Here is a 21,226-nt window from a genome sequence, read left to right on the forward strand (position 1 = left end):
ACATTTCTGAAAATTAAAGTTACATGCACCCTCTTCCCCAAAAGCAAGTTATAAAGAGCATGATTCTAGATGTTTGGAAGTCCTTAAAGGCAAACCCACAATTATAAAGCACAAATATCATCAACCCAGCACAGAGAACGGAAGATTACTGCAACACGTAAAGAATGAATACAGCACGGACAGCTGAACAGCAGATATCTGTCAGGGATGGGAAAATTTTCAAATAACTCATGTAGAGTTAAGCAGAAGGCTGGTTTTAACACATATGCTTTGAAAATTTTCAAATGTGTATAGTAGCTTCTCTTTCAAAACTCGTACACATGCTGTTCTTCCCCCAAGCTAAATGCCTACAGATATACCTCACTTTAAAGCAACCACTCTCCCGAGTAAGCGCCTTTGAAAGTTGCCTTCTTGTATGTGACTTTCTGTAACATTTGGGGGTTTTACCTGGGTCTACAGTCAAGCCCTGTATGATTTTATCCGATACCTGTTGATGGGTTTTCTCATTGCTGGTCTCTCTGGCATTGGCACTGATGATTTGGCACTTGTAGGTGACTCCCCTGCAGGCTTTGAAACTTTCAAGGAAAGAAAGAAACTAAATTTAATGTTGGACTGAGGGTGGAGGAAAGGGACAGCGCAATTTGCACAATGTATCATTTTAAAATCACTGTCGGCTTTCTTTATGTGTCATCTCCCATCCAAAGTGACATAAAATCCTAGCAAAACATCAATTTTGTTTTACCAAATTGCATACCTTCTTAGATGACACAAAATACAAATGATAGTAGAAGAAGATGGGAAACAAATACTTTTTCATAGCCTCTCTCATTTTCACTCCCCTTCCAAACTGCGTTTAACTGATGATTTTGGCGTATTGGGGGCTGGGGCCTTGCTTTCTGTGGTTTGCCATGGAATCTTGGCCATTTTGAACCTCAAGGATTTAGCTGCATCCCCATATGAACTTATCGCTATTTTCCTCACATGCACCCCCACCATCTTAGAAACGTGGAGAGACAGGAAGGGTAATGATCTGAAACCTTGAGTGCGCCAGTGGAATTAGAAAAGGTACAGAGAAGGACGACAAAAATGATAAAGGGGATGGGAAGACTTCCCTATGAGGAAAGGCTGAAGCGTCTAGGGCTCTTCAGCTTAGAGAAAAGGCGGCTGAGGGGAGATTTGATAGAGATCTAGAAAATAATGAGTAGAGTGGAATGGTAGACATAGACTTAGGAAGGGCATGGGAAGGTCAGAGTGTAGACTTAGAAGGAGCATGGGAAGGTCAGAGCGTAGACTTAGGAGAGGCACGAGGAGGTCAGAACGCAGACTTAGGAGAGGCATGGGAAGGTCAGAGCGTAGACTTAGGAGGGACATGAGAAGGTCAGAGCGTAGACTTAGGAGGGGCATGGGAAGGTCAGAGTGTAGACTTAGGAGGGGCATGGGAAGGTCAGAGCGTAGATTTAGGAGGGGCATGAGAAGGTCAGAGCGCAGTCTTAGGAAGGGCATGGGAAGGCCAGAGCGTAGACTTAAGAGGGGCATGGGAAGGTCAGAGCGTAAACTTAGGTGGGGCATGAGAAGGTCAGAGCGTAGACTTAGGAGAGGCACGAGGAGGTCAGAACGTAGACTTAGGAGAGGCACGAGGAGGTCAGAACGTAGACTTAGGAGAGGCATGGGAAGGTCAGAGCGTAGACTTAGGAGGGGCATGGGAAGGTCAGAGCGTAGACAGGAGGGGCATGAGAAGGTCAGAGCGTAGACTTAGGAGGGGCATGGGAAGGTCAGAGTGGAAACTTAAGAGGGGCATGAGAAGGTCAGAGCGTAGACTTAGGAGGTGCATGGGAAGGTCAGAGCGTAGACTTAGGAGGGGCATGGGAAGGTCAGAGCGTAGACTTAGGAGGGGCATGAGATGGTCAGAGCGTAGACTTAGGAGGGGCATGGGCAGGTCAGGGGTGTGCTTTTCAGTTCCAGTTCCAGTATCAGTGATGTACCTAACTGCCTACAGCCACTGAGCTAGCGTCAGTGTGGACTTCTGTCAGTATTCTACAGTGGCGATTACCATTCCAGAGTCTGCCCTTAGAACACATCACCCCAGCACCTAACTTCAGACTATCTATAGAGAATTACCCCCATAATTCGTACTGTTTAAGAAGTGGGCACAGTATTAATGGCAATCGTTGAAAACAAATTCCAAATGGAAGCAATGCAAAATGTTCCAGCTGCCCATCTGTAGTTCAGAATGCTGAGGACATTTTCTGGAGCCTGAGATTTTCCCCCAAGACTGAACCATTTCAACATAAGAAGAAGGGAGTGAATCTGAAAAACATGGCATTTCTCTCCTAATGAGGTTGGCCCCTTAGGCTCTACCTACCTGTGGATTGCTTGGAGACACCCACCACTGATCTTATGATTGGCTTTCGTACTGGCTTTGGTGGTGACTGGCTACCTCGGTCCATCCCACTCTTCTTTTCCAGGGGCTTGATGCCATTGGCTGGGGTGGAATTGTCACCAGTCAGTCTACCAGTTGGCTTTGGTGGCGACTGGCTACCTCGGTCCATCCCACTCTTCTTTTCCAGGGGCTTGATGCAATCAACTGGGGTGGACCTGCCACCAGTCAGTCTACCAGTTGGTTTCGTTGGCGACTGGCTACCTCGGTCCATCCCACTCTTCTTTTCCAGGGGCTTGATGCAATCAACTGGGGTGGACCTGCCACCAGTCAGTCTACCAGTTGGTTTCGTTGGCGACTGGCTACCTCGGTCCATCCCACTCTTCTTTTCCAGGGGCTTGACACCATTAGCTGGGGTGGAACCACCAGTTAGTCTGTCAGTTGGCTTTGCCCTGGGGGAGCCTCTGATGCCAACCTTGGGAGACCCCTTTTCTGACACATCCACTTTCCTGATGGTACTGTTGGCAAGGGCCCTGCTGGAGTCTCTGCTTCCTGGGGCTGGTCTGGTGTGGGGCATCGTTCGTCTGTCTAATCCCGGGCTCTGTACCGCCCGCTGGGGTTCTCGTGGTGAATTCTTGGGCAATTTAGGATTAGCTGCAGCCACTTTCCCCTTAACTGGTCCATTCACCCCATTCCCAGGGACGGCTGCCTCTGCCGGACTCACACCGTCTGGGCTGGGGGTGGCAGAGTTCATCTCGCTGAGTCCATCTGGTACAGACACTGGACCTTGGCAGGGAGTCTCGTCCATGACACCTCAGAAACAGCAGGAAAAGATCTTGTTATTGCCTATGAAAGAGAAGAATGAAAATATTAAACAGAAGCAGCTAGACTGTAAACCCACAAGTCAAGGTCAGTTATACAGATTCTTGCTTTCAATGCAAGATGGTCGATCTAATTATTAAAGTACCCCTATTTGATGCTTCTAAATGAAATGAATGTGTCCCTGTGCCTTTTGAATCTAAGGGACAATGTTTTCCCCTAGATATAATCAGTCTAGAGAAGACCTCTCCTGCGATTGGGATGGATGGTCCTGACTCCTGGCACGGGAAGGATTGGGGGATTGGGCTCCTGTTGTACAAGGTTGCAACCTGATGCAATGTCATCAGGAACAGGCCGATCTAGTCCCCTCTCATCCCCCCCCCCACCCCTTCCCACTCCATAGCGTGCAGGGAGTTTGTATTTCTGATCTTCTTTGCCAAAAAGTAATGGGCTAAATTAGAACTACGACTCCCAGCATGCCATGGGGTAAAACATAGGAGGTGAAGTCAAGGGGCATTCTTAAATGTATATCACTTATGGCCCTCCCCACCCCCACCCTAATTTAACATCGCACCTTCCAGGCACAGTGGGGTTCAATGCCCCTTTCACAGCTGTTCCCATCCCAAAATACACCAGGAAACAACTCATCTACTTCCTTAGCCTCATCCCTCCTCTTGCAGCTGGGCATGGAGGGGATTCCTTGCTGGGATCTGAACTTGCATGACATACAGTCCCGTGTACAAAGGAGAGCAGTGGCTAGCATGCAGACTTTAGAAGCAATTTTTTGGCTGCCGCTGGCATTATAATATCCAGTTATGTGAAGCTGGCTAGCACTTAACCGGTGTGATAACACATAAAAAGTGTGATATTCAGGACTTAACCACATAAGCTAAACCAAACAAAGATAGGGCTGTGATTTTTAATGCAGTCCCAGTAACTTAGGCAGTTAAATGCTGACTCAGCCCCCCCCCCCCCCCCCCCGAACAACTCACAAAATAGGCAGTTTCGGCTTAGGCAGTTAGAGGGGATATTCAATGGCATGAGTGGAGTGGAACGGGTAGACATGAATTGCTTGTTTACTCTTTCCAAAAATACTAGGACCAGGGGACACACAATGAAGGTACAGAGTAGTAAATGTAAAACAAATCAGAGAAAATAGTTTTTCACTCATTGTGGAATTCGTTGCCAGAGAATGTGGTAAAAGCCGTTAGCTTAGCGGGGTTTAAAAAGGTTTGGATAACTTTCTAAAAGAAAAGTCCATAAGCCATTATTAAAATGGACTTGGGGAAAATCCACTGCTTATTTCTATGAAAAGCAGCATAAAATATATTATACTGTTTCGGGATCTTGCCAGGTACTTGTAACCTGGATTGGCCACTGTTGGAAACAGAATGCTGGGCTTGATGGACCCAGTATGGCAACGCGTATGTTCTTATGGCAGGGATCACCTCTCGCTAGCCCCACACAAGCTACTCCTGCCCATTTAAATCCCAAAAGATACACTAAGCACAGGCACACACACACAAGTCAGACGTGCTCTCCAGGAAGCAGGAATTGGGGGTGGGGGGGGGGGATGGTAGACTCAAAACAAACTGCTCCTTGTTGGACACAGTGGAGGAGTGTGCTTGATACTGGGGGTGCTCCATGTCCCACTGAGCATCTGTTATTTCAGGAGCACAGCTACCAAAGCTTAGGCAGAAGGCGGGTAGGAGTCTGATGCATCAGTGTGCACAGAGTTTATCACTGCTGCCAACTTAAGAGCGATACCCTGCTCATTTCACCAAAAAAAACATGACTATATCCCCTGCCCCCCCCCCCCCCCCCCCCCATCATACCACTCCAAGGGGAGATTAAAGAATGTGGCTCTGTATGAGAGTCTCATCAGTGCCCTGGACTGCTGGTACCTCCAGAGGTCCTGCCATTCTCTCTTTTGTCATTTTATTAAGCAGCAGGATTAGCATAAATGAATAGAACTCCTAGCTCTGCAGGGAAGATTTTGTGTCTGACTGCACCAGCTGCAGGGCCCTGGTGATCCAGTCTTCAAACCCCCTCCCCCTGTGTCAGAGGAGAATGGTTCACAGGCCCTGCATCCTGTCCACCTCCCCCAGATGGAGCTGATGTGGAATGGGAGCGAGATACAGGAAGAAGTAGTTAGGAAAAATTGGGTTTGGGGTTTGGATCCCATCTGGAAGCTTCCTCTCCCTCCCCACCTATGTTCTGCTTTTTGGGTTTCCAGCTAAGCAGCGAGGTTCACACTATAGATGCAGGGCAGGAATTTCTATTTTTGCATTTGGCTCAACATATCTAGAAATCCTAAACCCAATTCTCAGGGCTTGTACAGTGAGGAAAAGAGAGGAACAATTAGCAGCCCAGATAAAAGCAGGGAAAAGACAAAGACTAAGGTTTAAAAAAAAAAAATGTGAACTGGAACTTTATAAACCCAAATGTCTCTGAGCTCTCTCATCCTTTTGTGACTCCTTTTCCTATAACACGTTTAAAAAGAAAAGGCAACACTTCAGCAGACGGATAGACCGAACAGGTCCCAGCTACCACATCATCTACTTTTTCATGTTAAGAAGAAAGTATTCATCCTCATCCCATTTCGATTCCCATCATAGTCCTTTAGATGCAAAATTTCGTTCTTTCAGCTGCGCTGCTATTGTGAAAAAAAAAGAAGAAATTCTACCTTTGAAATATATTTTAATAGGAGGCTAGAATTTAGTAAGTATGACCCACTCTCTGAATGTCTATTACCTCACTGTTTAACTAGAAAGAACCAGAGTGATAAGTGACCCAGGGACCTTTAGGAATGGAAAAACATTGTATATGTCATTTGTATCTTTACTTAGGGGCAATTTATGATCCCAGTATATAATGTGTAATCTGATGGTCAAGGAGTGAAGAAATCTATCAGAGACGCTAATGTGCTCCTGTAATGATGAATCTTTTCTTTTATGTATTCCTTTGATCCTTTTGTGTTCAGGAAGCCAAATTCCCTATATAAGGGTCTGGCCTTTTCCCACAATTCAGAGCATATCTTGTCTGCCATTAAGACTCGTATGTTTTCAATTGTTAAACTGAGCACAGGCTAGTGTTTTGTATTTACAGTTCTACAGTATGGTGTAATGGCTCTTTTTTGGCCGAGACAGGGTTGTTAATAAGGACGGTTGGCTGTTCCAATCTGCTTGCAAAATGGACAAGAGCACCATAAAAATTGAAAAGATGTGGGTGTTAAGGATGCAAGGGACGAAGGCCCCAGTGCTCAGAAGCAAACGCAGGAGGCTAAAATCCATTAGCACTGGACTACCGCCCACATTAGTGAACGGCAGAATGCTCAGAGGCTCTAGAGCAGGAAACAATGATCGCGCCAAAGGTTAGCGCAAACAGCATGCTAATGTAGTTCAACGGATATTAATGAGGTCATTTCCTATTCCTTCCCAATGTTCAGAGAACAGCGCACAAAACGAAGCCGCTTTACCGCTGAAAAAATAATAACACCAGCTCGGAACAGGCGTTAGGGTGTTTGAAGAGAGGATTTCTCACGATTCTTTCTTTCTTTCTTTTAAAATCTGCCGTTTTTTCTTTCATTTTGAAGCAAAAGGAAGTCCGTGCAAGCCCCTAAGCTCTAGTGGTGAAAAACAAAGGGTGCAAGAGTCCAAGCAAACTCGAAAGTGAAAGCACACATTGGTGCCTGTTTCCTGCATTTAAATATAAACCCTTCCAAATAAAAGCAAACATTGAAAAGCTAATACTTAAAGGCACAGAAAACAGACGCCAGGTGTGCGCTTCAAGTTCAGGTTTGCCCGGCGCATGCGCATAGGAGCTGAGCTTACCGTGAAACTCTTCTGCGCATGGGCCAAGCACGTCTCCCCCTCCTTGCTTTCGCTTTAACAGCAGGTATATAATTTGCATGCCATTTCCTCTGAGCGACGGCGAGCTAATTTTCTGCTCTGTTCCGGCGGTATTTTTTTCAGCGCTGTCAGCTTACCGCGGGAGTTCTGAGCACTGGGCCAAAAGTGCAGTGTGTTTGCACCCCCCAGAAACACAGAGCTGTCTCACACACACCTTTCCCAGTGCAGTGTGTCTAGGCAGGGAGTTTCTCTCTCATTCATTTCACACCCCATTCCCAGTACTACATTAATGGTTCCCTGTACCTTCCTGATAAAAGATCCTCTCCCTGTCCACAAGGGCCCAGCCAGAGAGCAGCGGGTGTGAAGTGTTGCAGTGGCGAAGCTGACTCCCTTTCAGTGGCAATCTCTCACTCTGACTCCGGATGGGATGCAGGGAGGGCTAGGTTTTCCTGCTAGTGCTGCCTCTCCGGGAAGAAGAATAAAAATAAGATTACAATATGCCATACAGGGTGGAGGTCAGGTTGCATGAAAGGAATGGGGAGGAGAAGGGAGCAAGTCTCACCTAGGAGAATCCTTGCATCTTCCAAAAGGGGTCTAGAGACAGAGGGCCAGATGCACTAAACTTTAACGAGCCTTAAATGAGCCTGTAACGAATAATTTTTTAACCGTTGCATGCACTAAAGCCCATTTTCCGACGAAGGTAGCAGCTAACGAAAGAATGCAGATGAGCAATTTGTGTAGAAACCCTATTGTAACGAGATGCACTAACCTTTTCCGATTGGTTTAACGCAAGAAAACCGAACGAAACGCCGTGAAATCTAACAAGAGGTCTGGACCTCTCGTTGTGGCTGTGTGGGCTTGGAAAAATAAAAAACAAACAAACCTTATATGATGGCAAGCTCGGGAGGGAGCAAAGGCACTCGTCAGGAGCGTCCTTCATGGACGGCCTTGCCCCCCCCCCCCCCCCCCCGCCCGAGTTTGCCGCTGCTCCCCGCTTCCCCCCGCATCAAAACAAAAATCTAAACTTAAGGCTGCCCCGGCCCCCCTCCCTTCCTCTCTTTCCCAGCTCCGCCTCACACCCCCGCAACCCCCCCACCCCCGAGGTCGTTGCCGCCGCTCCCCCCCTCCACCGGGCCCCCCTCCTTCTTACTGGGCCCGCACAGCGCCTCTCACCTCTGTGTGAAGGTGCTGCACGGGCAGAGAGAACAGCTGATGCCTCATCACCCAGTCTTCGCGTCTCTCCTTTTCTCTTGGGCCCGCCCCCGTTTGACGTTACAGTAGCAAAACAAATTCTATTGGAAGCAAAGACCTAGGAGTGAGATCAAGGTGGCAGCTACTGAGCAGAGAATTTACAGCTTTCTGTCCTGAAGTGCCTGATTTCAGTGGCTGCCCCCCCCCCCCCCCCCCAATGTATTCAGGACAGGTTGAATCCAGTCCCGGTTTGAGCCCCAGACATGCTAAATGTGTAATCCTGAATCTCCTAAGAGAAATTAGGAGGGAATATAAAACAGCCCTGGGCTGATGAGGAGAGGGTCCCTGGTCATAAGACTCATCTTCTCCCCATGCCCCAACTCCTTGCAGGGGTGCAAAGTTTTACTTCCCATCTGTCCTCATAGTAGCATGGCTTTTGCTACAAAATGTTTCACTAAAGTCTTTGATTAATGGTAATCATTAATGGGGTGGGGGTACTCTATTCTCTGTTTCTTTGTTAATCAGAACCCCAGACTGACACACTGCACTTTATAATAATCAGATACAGCAGGAACAGAGGAATAAGCTTTTGTCTTGCCCCCCCCCCCCCCCCCCCCGGACCTACATTTTGGGATCCTGGCATGCACTTGTCAGCTCTGAGAGACAGAATGTAGGACCAGCATTTTCTTAGGAGACTGGTATCAGGATAGGGGGATGGGGTGGGTAACCTCCCTGCCCTGTGCTGGCCACAGGAGGCCAGGCTGCTCTTTTCACTGCCAAAATTATGCTTTATTGCTCTATAGACCCCAATCAACTCACACAGAAACCACAATGCAAATAAAGGTGACGCCTCCTTAGATGAAGCATTTTCAAAATTATTGAGGGGTGCTAAACTCAATGGAAATGGCCTCTCCCTGGACACAGCGAGTTTGTCCAATATTGAGGGTGGAGCTGGTGCCTATGTTTTCAACCTTTTGGTCAGAATTGTAACTTTTAAAACAATCGAGAAACCTAAGACCTTCGAAGTTAAGTTGTTGACATACTTTGACGCGCACCTGAGAAAAACTTAACAGGTATCTGGCTTTCCTATCACATTACAAACTATAAAATGATGCTGCTTTGTCGCCTTCTGATCACCCATCCACTTCTCCCTGGGACAGATTCAGTGCATAGTACCCAAAACATAGGAATCAGAAAGATCAGCGCTAAGACAGTATACAGCAAAAGGCAGTCCATGCAGAACGCTCTTTGCGGAATACCACCTTAGCGCTGCTGAAACCAGGTGTAAATGATGGCACCCAATCACGGAAGTTGGATGAACATCTTATAATATCTTTAATCTTGCACCTAACTTCTGGGAATGCCCCCCCCCCGATCCACCCATGCTCCCCTTTGGAGCTGCATGCTATAAAATTTAGGGGCAGATTTTTTATTTTTGTTACATTTGTACCCCGCGCTTTCCCACTCATGGCAGGCTCAATGCGGCTTACATGGGGCAATGGAGGGTTAAGTGACTTGCCCAGAGTCGCAAGGAGCTGCCTGTGCCTGAAGTGGGAATTGAACTCAGTTCCCTAGGACCAAAGTCCACCACTCTAACCACTTGGCCACTCCTCCACTCAGATGTGCATGCAACCCCAAACTGATAAAAATTAACTATTTCTGACGCCTCATGAACTAATTACTTTGTGCACATCTGCCCTGGGCATCCAACTTTGAGTGACCTATCGAGAATCCGGGGGCCTGTTTCTCCCTGTCACCCCTCCCCCATCCCTAGAACGCTTTTCATTTTGCAATATATATATATACTAGACTTTGAGCCCGTAAAAACGGGCTATTATAGGAAGGGGGGGTTGAAAGGCCCGCCCCCACCGCCGAGTTCGCCGCTGCCCCTCCCCCTCCGAGTTCGCGCCCCCACCACCGAGCCATCACCACCCACCTTCCACCCGGCCGGGCCCTCGCTCCGCTATTGAAACAGCGAGGGTCCGGGAACGCAGCACTGAGCTCTGCTGAGCTGCCGACGTCGGCCTTCGTTCTTCTTCTCTGCCTGTTCCGCCCCCCGTCATCACGTATTGACGTGGGGGCGGGGCAGAGGTCTCTACTGCGCATTTGCGGCGAGTACGGTCACTCGCCGTTTATATGTTTGATATGTGTGTGTGTGTGTGTGTGTGTGTGTATGTTGACTAGATATTCTACTGTATCATCTTACCTTATTCAACTACACTGGCTTCCCATATCAGAAAGAATAAGGTTTGTTTGTTTGTTTATTTATTTGTTACATTCGTACCCACATTTTCCCACCTTTTTGCAGGCTGATGTTATGGTCGAATGAGAGTCATGTGTTACAAACACATTAGGGAATCGCAGAGGAGAAGAGTTATATAGTGTTCATTACGAGCTTTGGTTTCGTTGTGTCATAGGGTTCAGGCACTTAAGTTGGGTCGGTAGGGTATGCCTTTTCGAACAGGTTGGTCTTTAGTGATTTCCGGAAGTTAAGGTGGTCGTACGTTGCTTTCACAGCTTTTGGTAGTGCATTCCACAGTTGCGTGCTTATATAGGAGAAGCTGGTTGCATAAATTGATTTGTACTTGAGTCCTAAGCTGCCTGCTTAGTTTTTCAAATCTTATAGGATATTACGAAGAGTTGCTTCACTGTGCCTGGTCCAGTCCAACAGACCAAAAAAACAAATGATGCTAGCGACACCGTTTCATAAGGCAATCCGATATCAGAAGATTTTCAGCTCTCTGTACACTGTACTCAGAGTTAAAACATGGAACTCTCTACCTCTGGCCATCGGAACAGATAATAAATACCTTAGTTTCCGTATAAGGCTAAAAAACCTCTCTTTTCCAAAAAGAATGCTGCATAGCAAACCATTATTACATCTGCCTTCTCATATCCGCCAGTCTTCCCAATTAAAGTTCCTTTGGCTCAGGTATACACTTTAAAAGGTTTTTTTGCCTCGTCACACCCATAATGTACACTGCAGTGAACCCTGAAAAAGGGGATTTTAGCAGTATACAAGAACTGATTTAATTTGATTTAATATTTTGTGATTTTGTCATCTTTTACTCATGACCGACCTGAAGAAGGAGACCGTGCCTTCCAGAGATTGTCTAAAATATATTGTTAGTCCAATACAAAAAGGTATCACTCTTATTTTCCTTTCTTTTCTTTTGTTCTATTTCTATTACCCTTAAGGTGGACTAAGAGGGCTACCATGAGAAGCCCAAGCACCATACATCACTGCATGACCAAACCATTAGTCATTTATTCAAACATAATGACACATTAGAGCAGTTTACAGAGCCACATTAGTATAAAACACTACAGAAACCCAGCAGTCCTGAATGAGAACAAATACATTCAAGGGAAGAAGAGACTACAAGTCCCAGCATGCACTGGAAGAGGGAGGAGGGGTGAAACCAGAGCTGGCTACCTACCTAGTAACATAATTCTAGCACAGAATGTCCTGAGAGAGGAAATATATTCAAAGTGAAACGGGTATTTTCCTGGGAACTTATTCTCAGTTTCTTTTTTTTGGCTCTGGTCCAAGTGCATAGTCAGGGCTCTGTGCTGAGGACACTGTTGGAAAGTTTACTGGGAATATTATTGAGCAGCAGGCAGAAACCCACAGAGCATCTCTACTAAGCTAAGGCACCATGAAACTATGATCCCTGCAGATGAAGTATGTTGAGTACACATAAATACTGCACTGAGAAAATATACTTCAAAGCTTGGGCTGTCTCTCACTAGTTTACGTAATCAGGCAATTAGATAACCTATTTAGACACTGCCCTGTTTTGTCTGACAAAAATCCCAGAGGGGAGAGAACACACACCCTAGGAATTATATTCCATTTTCACAAGGCAGTGGCGGGAGGTCAGAGTGAAAGCCGTAGTTACTTACCTGTAATGTGGGTTCTCCCTGGACCGCAGGATAAGTCAGCCACATGTGACGAGTGATGGATGTCAGCACCTACATGTGGCTGACACATCATCTTTCTCCTAGGAGAAGGTATTAATGTTCTGCCAAACAGCTGCAGAGAGAGGTTATATGAAGGTCTGATTTTTTTTTAAGCACCCAGGAGGATGCAGGGATCAGCAGGGAAAGCATGGGCCAGACAAGTTTAGTCACAGAAAGGTGTGACCTAAACCAAAAGTACCTTATTAATGTGTGGGTGCTACTGTACTAAGCCTCAGGCATTCCTCTCCCCCATGCAGGTGTCACATTGCATCACATAAAGCCAAATACAGCAGGGAGAGCTGAAGAGCAACATCCCCTGTCCCCCCACCCCCTGCATTTTAAGTGCACTATTGCATGCAGAGCATCTTCTCCAAGGTAACTCGCTAGCACCCTGATACTGAAGTATCTGTGCCAGATACAGACTCTGTTTTCTTGTGACTTCAGCGCCTTCCCTTTGCCAGGGGATTTCCTCCTCTGGAGCAGCTTTAAAAAAAAAAAAAAAAAAAAGACATTTAATAGCCATACCCCTGTGCCAGGGAATTGTATTAATCACTGGCACAGAGAGTCCTACACAGATGAGATCACCTGGAACAGCTTCCAGTTTCAAGAAACGTGGGCAGAATGAGATAAGCTGCTTATTGAAGTCACACAGTGAGATTGGTGTCAGTAGTGGGATTGATTCCTGAGTCTATAGGCTTTGTCTGTTAGGAAAAGAATGCAGAGTCTAAAGTCCCCAGGACATCTGCACCTCCCCAAATACTGCACCCCTCTGGCAGGTGGGGGTGTGTGTGGGGGGGTACCAACTACTGATCAAAATATGGCATGGAAGTGTAAAGAAAGAAACAGAAGCAGTAAGTTTTGCTGCTCAAGAAGAAGCAAATCAAACAAATTTCATGAAGATAAAAACTTTTTAAAAAATTAGCAATGACAATAAATGTAAAGAAAAGAGGAAACTGTGCACCACATTATCAGTGGCAGCAGCAAAACTGCCCAAACTGAATACAGGAAATGAAACGACACATTGCCAGATAAATTCACTGGGACTTATGGAAAAAATATGCTTTCAGTGTGGCGAAAAATTATTGGGAACACGAAATTAAAGATAAAGTCACTGAAAATGCAAAAGTAGTATTAGACGTCAGAATCCAAACTGATAAGACAGTGAGATTACAAATGCACCAGATATAGCAATGAAAGGGCTGAAATGACAGGTCATGTATTTATTTATTTTACCATTTTCTATTCCGCCTAAAAACTAAGCAGAGTACAATCAAACATACATAATAAAAAACTGAGAGAAAAAACTGGAAAAGATATAGTGGAATTACCTTGAGTATTGTGTTCAATACTGGTCGTTGTATCTCAAAAAAAGATATAGCGGAATTCGAAAGTTTCAAAAAAGAGTGACCAAAATGATAAAGGGGATGGAACGCCTCTTGTATGAGGAAATGCTAAAGAAGTTAGGGCTCTTCAGCTTGGAAAACAGACGGATGAGGGGGAATATGGTCGAGATACATAAAATCCTGAGTGGTGTAGAACGGGTAAAAGTGTCTTTGTACTTTTTGAAAGAGTGAAAAATTTCACTCTTTCAAAAAGTACAAAGACCAGGGGGGACACTCAGTGAAATTACATGGAAATATTTTTTCCCTCAAAGAATAGTTAAGCTCTGCGAGTCGTCGCCAGAGGATGTGGTAACATTGGTTAGCGAATCTGGGTTTAAAAAAGGTTTGGACAAGTTCCTGGAGGAAAAGTCCATAGTCTGCTATTGAGAGATAGACATGGGGAAGCCACTGCTTGCCCTGGGATTGGTAGCATGGAATGTTGCTACTAAGTGGGTTTCTGCCAGGTACTTGTGACCTGGATTGGCCACTGTTGGAAGCAGGATACTGGGCTAGATGGACCATTGGTCTGACCCAGTATGGTTATTCTTATGTACTGTGATTTGGAAATAGAAATTGGAAGAATCTGAAGATATAAAATTAGGGCCTTGGGAGCAGCTCCTTGTGACTCTGGGCAAGTCACTTAACCCTCCATTGCCCCTGGTACAAAATAAGTACCTGAATATATGTAAACCGCTTTGAACGTAGTTGCAAAAACCTCAGAAAGGCGGTATATCAAGTCCCATTTCCCCTTCCCTATTTGAGATTCTACATGGAATGTTGCTACTATTGGAGATTCTGTTGCTACTATTGGAGACTCTACATGGAATGTTGCTACTACGGTATTGGAGATTCTAGATGGAATGTTCCTACTATTGAAATTCTGTTGCTACTATTTGAGATTCTACATGGAATGTTGCTATTCCACTAGCAACATTCCATGTAGAAGCCTGCCCTTGCAGATCAGCAACGCAGCAGCGCAGGCTTCTGTTTCTGTGAGTCTGACAAATTGCTCCCAGGTGCATAGCTCCCTTACCTTGGGTGCTGAGCCCCCCAACCCCCCCCAACCCCCACTACCCCCAACTGTACAACACTACCATAGCCCTTAAAGGGTAACAGGGGGCACCTAGATGTGGGTACCGTTTCAGGTGGGTTTTTGGAGGGCTCCCATTTACCACCACAAATGTAAAAGGGGGATGGGCCTGGGTCCGCCTGCCTGAAGTGCACTGCAGTACCCCCTAAAAACTGCTCCAGGGACCTGCATACTGCTGTGATGGAGCTGGGTATGACATTTGAGGCTGGCATAGAGGCTGGAAAAAAATGTTTTTTTAATTAGTTTTTTTGGGTGGGAGGGGGTTAGTGACCACTGGGGGAGTAAGGGGAGGTCATCCCCGATTCCCTCCAGTGGTCATCTGCTCAGTTCGGGCACCTTTTCGAGGTTTGGTCGTGAACAAAAAGGGACCAAGTAAAGTCGGCCAAATGCTCGTCAGGGACGCCCTTCTTTTTTCCATTATCGGCCGAGGACGCCCATCTCTTAACCACGCCCCGTCCCGCTTTCGGTACACTACCAACACGCCCCCTTTAACTTTGGCCGTCCCTGCGAAGGAAAGCAGTTGAGGACGGCCAAAATCGGCTTTCGATTATGCCGATTTGGCCGACCCTGAGAGGACGCCCATCTCCCAATTTGTGTCGGAAGATGGGCGCCCTTCTCTTTCGAAAATGAGCTGGATAGTAACATTGTAGATGACGGCAGATAACGACATGTACGGTCCTTCCAGTCTACCCAAGAACATAAACTCATTACATATGGTACGATGTGATCCTTCATACCTATAGATGATCTTGATTTATCCTTGGCATTTTCAGGGCACAGACTGTAGAAGTCTGGCCGGCACTGGCCTTGTTCTAAAACTTCTGAAGTTGTCAAAGCCCCTAAAAAGCTCCGCTGCAGCCCATCCGAATCTATTCAGCCTCGATCAGGACACAGACCGTAGAAGTCTTGCCCAGCACTGGTTTTGCTTCCCAATTAGCGGTGCTGCTACCTAATCTCCGCTTCCTTGGAACAAATCCTTCTAAACAGGATTCCTTTGTGTTTGTCCCATGCATTTTTTGGATTCTGTTACCGTTTTCATCTCCACCACTTCCCATGGGAGGGCATTCCAGGTATCTACCACCCTGTCCGTGAAAAAAATACTTCCTAACATTACTCCTGAGTCGGCCCCCTTTCGACCTGTAGTTCTAGCACCTTCCCGTCTCCGGAAAAGGTTCGTTTGCGGATTAATACCTTTCAAATATTTGAACGTCTGTATCATATCACACCGGTTTCTCTTTTCCTCCCATTGATTTAAATGTGAATACAAATAATCCAGGGCTCTACTGTGCTATATCCTACCCAAATCTCTGATTTCAGTTGCTTCTTTTATTTGTTATCTTAAAGCTCGATGCCCATTATTTGTATTCGGCCAAATAATATTTTTAATGTATTTGTATTCAGCCAAATAGTAAAATACTCTATTCACTAAAACTCTGATAAATACCAGTAATTGACACTGATTTGATGTGTGTAACAGACTTACCCCATTCTATAACAGTGCGCCTAACTCCTCTCACGCACTAGTGCGAAGGGGGTGTTTACGTGGGGGAGGATGGGCGTGTCAGGGGCGTCTTGACTATTCCTGTGCACACTTTATAGAACTGTTCCGTTCTCGTGCCCAACTTCCACGTTTAGGTGTCTGCTTTTACGCCAGTAAGTGGCGAGAGCAAAAGCTTTGATACGTAACCGCAGATCGACACTGTGGGGCGGGAGGGGAGGGGAGGGGAGGGGAAGAGAAAACAGAGAAGATGTGATGAGGGGAAAAAGTGGGATTGTGTTAACACTGGTTTGGACAGGGGCATTTGAGAGATACCTCCAGTGTCCCCTGAGCCAGTTACTCCACTGTTGCCTGTTCATCCTCCTCTCTCTCTCTCTCTCTCTCTCTGCCCTTTTCCCCCATCTCCTGTCTTCTGAGTGTTGGACTTGCTGAAAGCATTTCTAAGAAGATGTGCTTGTTGTGAACTTGCTCACGACCAGTAAGGTCCCTGGAGGGAGTAGAAACGATGAGAAGGGATCTCCGAACGTTACAAGAACGGTCGAGGGTCTGGCAGTTAAAATTTAATCAGAAACCAAAATAATGATTACCATATTAGTATCAAAAGAAAAAAAGATACATACAAATTTATATTTGCTACGATTAGGCTGGTGGCAGGGTTTACAATGATGTCAGTAAGGTGTCTTTATACCTCTCGAGTCTTCGAGTTACTGTAATACACCAAAATTTTTACTTATCTTTTATTCTTTTGATACTAATATGGTAATCATTATTTTGGTTTCTGATACAGTTCATCAGTTGTGATACTAGAAACCGGCTTTCATAGGAAACACAGTAGTTTGAATAGTTAAAATTTAATGCCAAAAAAGTGTAGAGTGATGCACTTGGGGTGTAGAAACCCAAAAGAGAGATACCGGATAGGAGGGGGAGATTAGTAAGCTCGACTCAAGAGAGAGACCTTGGGGTGTTGGTGTCTGAGGATCTAAAGGTGAAGAAACAAGGCGACGGCCGTGGCCAGAAGGATGTTAGGCTGCATAGAGAGGGGTATAACTAGCAGAAGAAAGGAGGCGTCGATGCCCCTCTACAAGTCATTGGTGAGGCCCCACTTGGAGTATTGTGTTCAGTTTTGGAGGCCGTATCTTGCTAAAGATGTAAAAAGACTGGAAGCGGTGCAAAGAAAAGCTACAAAAATGGTATGGGATTTGTGTTGCAAACCGTACGAGGAAAGACTTGCTGACCTGAACATGTATACCTTGGAGGAAAGGAGAAACAGGGGTGACATACAGACGTTCAAATATTTTAAAGGTATTAATCCGCATACAAACCTTTTCCGGAGACGGGAAGGTGGTAAGAACTAGAGGACATGAATTGAGGGGGCAAACTCAGGAGTAATGTCAGGAAGTATTTTTTCACGGAGAGGGTGGTAGATATGTGGAATGCCCTCCCGCAGGAGGTGGTGGCGATGAAAACGGTAATGGAATTCAAACATGCGTGGGATAAACACAAAGGAATCCTGTTTAGAAGGAATGGTTCCATGGAATCTTAGCGGAGATTGGATGGGGACGCCAGTAATTGGGAAACAAAACGGGAGCTGGGCAGACTTCTATGGTGTACGCCCTGATCGTCACTGAATAGATGTGGATGGGCTGGAGTATAAATTTTAAGGGGCTTCGACGTTAGCTTCAGAACTTAGTACAAGAATAGTACAGGGCTGGGCAGACTTTCACAGTCTGTGCCCTGAGAAAGGCAAGGACAAATCAAACTCGGGTATAAAGTATCACATACCATGTAAAATGAGTTTATCTTGTTGGGCAGACTGGATGGACCGTTCAGGTCTTTATCTGCTGTCATTTACTATGTTACTATGTCACATATGAGGACAGTATGTACCTCCAAACAGAAACACACAGGGCCTGATTTAGGGGATTTTCTCCCTCCCTCCCCCTCCACCCCAGTAACTCAGACCCATAACCTGATTCAGATAAGCAGGGGACAGGTGGAGCAGAGTGATGGGATGGCAGGGTTTAACTCTTTCCTGTGTCCACACATGTCTTTAAAGAGGGATCCCAGCCCAACAGTACTGCCAGTGAGGCAATGCCCTGATGGCAGCTGGATGGACAAAGATCTGCAGAGAAAGGTGTTGCCCTGCCCAGCTGGTGGGGGAGGGTAGGGTCACCAGGGATCTGCTTCATAGGGAAAAATGAAATGTGGGCAAAGCCAGAAGCAGGTTAGGGGCACGCCCAGCCTGTGCTGGTACCGTCCTCCCCAAGCTAGGAAATCCAGTTCCAGAGCCAGGGGGAAGGGAGCGACAAACATTACATAACCAGGGAGGCAGGACAATGAGTACAACTCTGATGGAGGTCTGATTTCAGGTATCTGTGCTGTCTTCATGAGAATACCATCATGGGTCAGTCCAGGCCCGGGGTCCTTTGAGCCCAAAATCCTATCACTGACAGTGGGCAGAATGGCTCATTTGGAAAAGCTGGCCATTCATTTATGTTGCAGTAGCACCTGCCCAAGTCCCTCTGGCTCATAACTATTTATGGACCTGTTCTTCAGAAACTTTTTCAGATTGTCTGTAAACTTAGCTATGCTACTGGGTTTCATCACAATCTTTGGCAACACATTCCGCAACCCTAACTGAGCATTGTTTCATGAGTTCAAAGTGACGCTTGCACAGAGCTCTGATGATCTATGCCTTTTATTTATTTATTTATTTATTTGTTACTTTTGTATCCCACATTTTCCCACCTTTTTGCAGGCTCAATGTGGCTTACATAGTACCGTTAACGGCGTTAACCGAATCCGGTCTGAAACAAATAACAAGGTGTGAACAATACAAGGTGATACTGTAATAGAGTGAGGTACGTGTAAGGTAGGTACAGTTGGGGGTGAAATTAGAGAGGGGGCGGAAGAGTCCGGTTGTGTCCATTACGGTCTTTGGTTACAATTGTGTCGCAGGTATCCAGGTATTTTTATGTTGGGTCGGTGGGGTATGCTCTTCTGAACAGGTCTGTCTTTAGTGCTTTCCGGAAGTTTAGATGGTTGAACGTAGTTTTTACTGCTTTTGGCAGTGCGTTCCATAGTTGTGCACTTAAGTAGGAAAAGCTGGATGCATAGGTAGATTTGTATTTGAGTCCTTTGTTGTTTGGGTAGTGGAGGTTTAGGTATGATCGTGCAGATTTTATCGTGTTTCTGATTGGCAGGTCGATGAGGTCTGTCATGTATCCCGGTGCCTCGCCGTAAATTATTTTATGAACAGATTTTGAAAGTGATACGTTCTTTGATTGGTAGCTAATGTCTGTGCTGTATTCATGCTTTAGCTGTCATATGCTGCCTGCCATGGGGCTCTAAGTATGAACTACGCCTCATTTTTCTGTGCTGTATTCATGTTTTTTGTGTCTTAGTGTCTTTTTTTTTTTTTTTTTTAGCATTGCTGTACTGGGACATCAAGCCCAACATCCTATTTCCAACAGTGGCCAATCCAAGTTACAAGTACCCAAAACAGTACAATGCACTTTACGCTGCTTATCCTAGAAATAAGCAGTGGATTTTCCTCAAGTCCATGTTAATAATGGCTTATGGTCTTTTCTTTTTTTAAACCCGGCTAAGCTAACTGCTTTTACCACATTCTCTGGCAATGAATTCCAGAGTTTAATTACATGTTGAGTGAAGATATATTTTCTCCGATTTGTTTTAAATTTACTACTTTGTAGCTTCATTGCGTGCCCCCTAATCCTAGCATTTTTGAAAAGAGTAAACAGGCAATTCACGTTTACCCGTTCCACTCCTCTCAGTATTTTATAGGCCTCTATCGTATCTTCCCTCAGCCGTTTTTTCTCCAAGCTGAAGAGCCCTAGCTGTTTTAGCCTTTCCTCATAGGGAAGTTGTCCCACCCCCTCTATTATTTTTGTCACCTTTCTCTGTACCTTTTCTAATTCCACTATATCTTTTTTGAGATGCAGTGACCAGGACTGCACACAGTATTCGAGGTGCGGACGCACCATGGAGCGATACAAAGGCATTATAACATCCTCATTTTTGTTTTCCATTCCTTTCCTAATAATACCTAACATTCTATTTGCATTCTTAGCCACAGCAGCACACTGAGCAGAAGGTTTCAACGTATCATCAACAATGACACCTAGATCCTTTTCCTAGTGGGTGACTCCTAATGTGAAACCTCGCATCATGTAGCTATAGTTCAGGTTCCTCTTTCCCACATGCATCACTGCCACCAACTCTGATAAAGATCCACTCTTCAGCTGTCTGTGCTGTATTCATGTTATATGTGTATTTATTTGTAAATATGTATTGTACCTCCCTTTGAGCCAAAAGCATAGCAAAGTGGTTTAAAGGCAAGAGAGCTAATCAGGCCAGTGAGAGAAAAAAAAATTACAAAGGCAGCCTGAAGAAGAGGAACAGGAATGTAGTAAAGACAAAGGAAAAGGGCAGGCTGGCAGGGCCAGAGCCATTCTCACAAGCTAGATCAAAGTTTTGTCAGCTTTTGTGAACCTGGAGCAGGAGACTCCTGGTGGATGTACAGACCAGGCAGGGGTGTAAGGAGTCAAGACACCAGAGAAGTATGATAGCCTGGATGTAGAGTGGAGGAGTGGCCTAGTGGTTAGGGTGGTGGACTTTGGTCCTGGGGAATGGAGAAACTGAGTTCGATTCCCACTTCAGGCACAGGCAGCGACTCTGGGCAAGTCACTTAACCCTCCATTGCCCCATGTAAGCCGCATTGAGCCTGCCATGGGGTACAAATGTAACAAAACAAAAAAAAAAAAAAAAGACACCTGACTCTGAAGAAGATTCTCTCTTCAGCTGTCTATGCTGTATTCCTGCTGTAGATGTATCAATGTGATGCTTGCCTAATGGAGGGGAAGGAGGGAGTCTGATGACAATCAGCACAGCAACACCACCCAATTTCCACATTCATACTGGTAGAGGGTGGGAGGAGATCAGCAGAGTATGAAGGGCTTTATCAAAAATTTACACATGTGAGTTTTTCTTCCTCCCAAAGCAAAATTTAAAAAAAATCTACATAAAAATAGACTG

Source organism: Microcaecilia unicolor, chromosome 3, assembly GCF_901765095.1.
Source record: "Microcaecilia unicolor chromosome 3, aMicUni1.1, whole genome shotgun sequence".
NCBI classification, from domain to species: domain Eukaryota; kingdom Metazoa; phylum Chordata; class Amphibia; order Gymnophiona; family Siphonopidae; genus Microcaecilia; species Microcaecilia unicolor.